The 4,151-nt window shown below is 40.8% G+C and overlaps 1 non-coding gene across 1 annotated transcript; it reads right to left on the bottom strand.

The window, feature by feature from the left end:
• Positions 1-2,829: 2,829 nt before the first annotated feature.
• LOC115071953 lies at positions 2,830-2,899 on the bottom strand. Its single transcript, XR_003851017.1, has one exon. It is a non-coding gene; the product is annotated as a small nucleolar RNA SNORD104 (small nucleolar RNA).
• Positions 2,900-4,151: the final 1,252 nt, after the last annotated feature.

Genomic DNA, 4,151 nt, shown 5'->3' with positions numbered 1-4,151 from the left:
ATATATTTCATATAGGTTTATACATTTGTGGCCATGGCATATATATGCAGTGGAACAATAAACTGATGAATTGCAGTTCTGAACATGAGAACACATTTAGTCAAACTAATGAGCCTTCGAATCTTGTCAGTAGCTTGTTTTTTGTGGAGAGAATTTTGAAAATTTCTTACTTCACAGTGTGAGTATTTTCCTGCTGACTATGGTCACTGTGCATGCCCATGTCACTAACTGCTGTCGCTCTAGTGTAGACTGAACTCCACACTCCATCACCATCTTCTTTCCAGTTTCCTCTAAGGCTCCACCGCTGTGGTGGCCACTTGGCGCTTGGCATCTAAAGTGTGAACTCCCTGAGACTCTGCACATAAGCGATCCTATAGAATGTGGGTTTGGGTTCCTGGGCTGTTTCATTCAAGACACTGTCTTTTAATTCCCTGTGTAACACTGACAGGTTTTACTTCTTTCTTAAGTTTTCATATTTCGCTCTGCTTATGTACAGTGTTTCATTTATTCATCCATGAAGGAGGTTAGCAGTGCATCTGTGACTAAGGCTGGCCTGAGCGTGGAAGTGCAGAATCCTGAACTTCTAAGGAAACTTTTCACTTCGCTTGAATAGGTGCCAAAGGTGAGCTTGCTGGATCCCATGGTTATTTTGTTCTGAAAACTTTGAGGAACTTGCAGTCTATTTCCCTGTGGCCGCACTAACTTGTGTCCCATCAACATGGGGCGATTGGCCCCTTTTCTCCACATCCTGACAGAGACTTGTTCCCATCCCTTCTTCTGGTAAATCAGTGGCATCCACCAGACAAAACTTCCTGCTTTGTTTCCCTTTAATTTCAGTTTCTCCAAAGATTAACAGTGTTGGCTTTGTGCTATGACATTGATGAATGGTGTTGGTGATCCATATGTATGTCTTTAAAATATTTTATTTATTATTTTAATTTTGCACATATGAGTATATTGGCTGTATGTATGTAAGTGCACCTATGTAATGAAACGCCTGCAGAGGACAGAAGAGGGCAACAGTTCCTCTGGAACTAGAATTATGGATGAATGTTAGCTACCATGTGGGTGCTAGGACTCGAACCCAGGTCCTCTGTGAGAGCAGCCAGTGCTCTTTACCACTGAGCATCTCTCCAGCCCCCATTTCTCTTAAAAAATATCTGCTATGTTCTTTCACATGCTTTAAATCAGGTTATTAATATTCTTACTACTCAGAATCACAGATTCCTATAATTATTATTTTTCTTTAAATTTCGTATTTTCATGAGGATTTCATACATGGGAACTGAACTTACATCATTTCCAAACCTCTCTGTTCCTACTCCAGATCCTTCTGCATCCCCCAGTCCCTGGCAATTTTTTGACCACTTCTTTAATTGCTATGTGTGTGTGCTTATGTGTATGTGTATAAACAACGTACTAAGTCATATAACAATAGACTGTTTAGATGACTCAGCATGTAAAGACATGTGCACTAAGCATGATGACCTGAGTTCTATCCGTGGGACCTCATGGTGGAAAGATCCATCTCTGCCGTAAAGGCAAGAGTAATTAGCATTACAAGTTCTAGACAGGGAACTAGAAAAAAGTCAGAACAGGGTAATTTTCAAATGTTCATATGAGAGTCCATTGGAATTCTTGACAAAGGCTTCCAAAAGCATCCCTCTATTGGGTTCCTCCTCATTTTTCTTTTGTCTTCCAAGGCTGGACTCTAGAGTGATGGATTCAGGATTTGCTTTCAGGTATTTTGGTAGCTGTTGGAGTGGTTAGAATCAGTGTCGGTTCCCTCTGAAGGATTTCTAGATGGGGGAGAAAACAAATTTGGCCATCCTTTTAGAACAGTAGCAGGTTGTCTCCCTTAGCTACAGGTGGGCACTACAGTATTGGAGACCAAGATTTGAGGTCTTACATCTGAGCTGCACTTTCTGATTCAGAACAAAATCATCAATGAGAAATAATTCTCTAAATAAGTTTTTATAACATTAGAACTTAAGTGTAATGTCTGGGAAGTGTAATCCCCTGAACTCTTAGAGAAATATACTGATCACCTTAATCTTTGGTTATACTTTCCTTTCAGGTGTTTAAGACCATACAGTTGGCCCAAATAAATCAATTTATATTTAAACTTAAGGTCCTTTGAGGATCTGTTCCTCAGGGGTCACATGGGCTTGGGAGGAGCCCCTGGCTCCTTTCTTTCACCAGTTCCATCCATGTGAATATAAGTCAAAGGTCCTACTTGACCATGGCTGGCTTTGCTTGGAAGCATGAATGAGATGTTTCCTCTGTGTTGACCCTCCTCTTTGTAGACTTGACACTGGTTCAAGTCCATCTGGTGGGGTCTCCACGTCCTCCCTGAACAAGAGGACAGGTGACTCACCACAGTTACAGGACATTTTGACAGATGCTTATAGTCCCCTGGAACTTAGTCAACCTAGGAGGGCAAAGAGCAAAAACTGTCCTTTATGTCCCTCTGACCACATTAGTATAGGCCTCGAAGTATGGCTATTAAACATCCAATAAGGTTAGTTTCACCAGTCTGGTATTACCATTTACCATGTGCTATGTAGATAAAGCTTGGATAAAAAACCAAATATTCTCAGATAAACTTTGACTAGACATGTATTTTGTTCCTTAAACTAGCTGACTAAACTATGATCTAAGAAATTTTAAGATTATGTGTTTGGTATTTTTGTCTCATCCTTTATATATCATAACAAACCTACATAGACCTTCATCACTTGCTTAGGCTTTCTCATTTTTTCTATTTTGGAAAATATCTCCATTCCCATATCCTTTTAACATCTTTAATTTTTTGTTCTCCCCCAGTCTGCTCAGGCTCCGATTCGCATCACCCACATCAGTAGTCTAACACGAGCAAATGGTGGAATGTCATCACTGCCGGCCACCCACCCACGCACAGCCTAGCCTTCGGCCCTCTTAAACCCTGCACATTACCTTCCGACCCCCTCGTCATTAAAAGTTCATTTTCTTTTCTTTTCTTTTCTTTTTTTAAAAAAATAACTGTGAGACATAATAACAACAAATAAATCTTCCATCTGTTGTGAGAATTCTTTTCCCGGGGATACTAAGCAATGCCTATTCCCTTTTAAGTTTCTAGTGTCAAACAAATGTTTAATTAAAGCCTACTGGGGAACCAATGAACTTATTGAGCTTACTTACTGAGATAACTGAGGGTTTGCTGAGGTGTATGTATGACCTGAGGGTATGCACACTGGAAAGCCTTTACCCAGCATGGGTCATGCCTTCTCTTCCTAGCCTTCCCCAGACTGTATACTTTAGCTCTACCCAAATCCAGGAGACCATGTGTGCTTGGGGCCAAATTACAGACCGTTGGCTGGCAAGAGTGGCTGGATACTCCAGTGAGGGTCCCTTGACCATGATTGGCCCTCCTTTAATGAATGAGCACGACCATCAATAAGCCAATTGTGACTATGTTTAGCGATCAGGCACTGCTCAAGTCATGATGATGGTAGTTATTTCATGTAGAAGGGACTGCTGTAGAGCATCATCTTATTAAAAGGACCTGGAATTTAAAAGGATTTGGTGCTAGGAGCCACATATGAGGGAGAACATACGTCGTTTGTTTTTCTGAGTCTGTGTTACTTAACTTAGTATAACAGTTTCTAGGTCCATCTGTTTAGTTCATCTTTCCTTACTACTGAATAGAACTCCATTGTGTGAGTATACCACATTTTCTTAACCACTCGTCAGTTGAGGGACGCTTAGGTTGCTTCCATCTCTTAGCTATTGTGAAAAGAGCAGAAACAAACATGGTTGTACAAATGTCTCTACAATAGGATGAGTCCTTTGGGTATATGCCAAGGAGTGGTATAACCGGGTCACATAGTAGGTTCATTTTTAGTTTTTTAAGAGTTCTCCACGCTGTTTTCCATGGAGGCTGCACGAGTTTGCAATCCCACCAGCAGTGAATGAGTGCTCCCCTTTCTCCACATCCTCTCCATTCCTGTGTTTTCAAAAAATTTCCATAATCTTTGTTGAGTGGTCCAGTTTTTCAACTTCATTCTCCAGTGTTGATATTCTGTTTTCCATTTCATTCATTCTAGTGGTGAGGCTTTCCCCTGTTGTTTCAAGTTGGCTTACTGCGTTTTGCACTTCCTTCTTCATTTCTG

The sequence above is a fragment of the Nannospalax galili genome, unplaced genomic scaffold (assembly GCF_000622305.1).
Source record: "Nannospalax galili isolate Female #2095 unplaced genomic scaffold, S.galili_v1.0 scaffold1600, whole genome shotgun sequence".
In the NCBI taxonomy this organism is placed as follows: domain Eukaryota; kingdom Metazoa; phylum Chordata; class Mammalia; order Rodentia; family Spalacidae; genus Nannospalax; species Nannospalax galili.
This window is presented reverse-complemented; position numbering and strand designations above follow the sequence as displayed.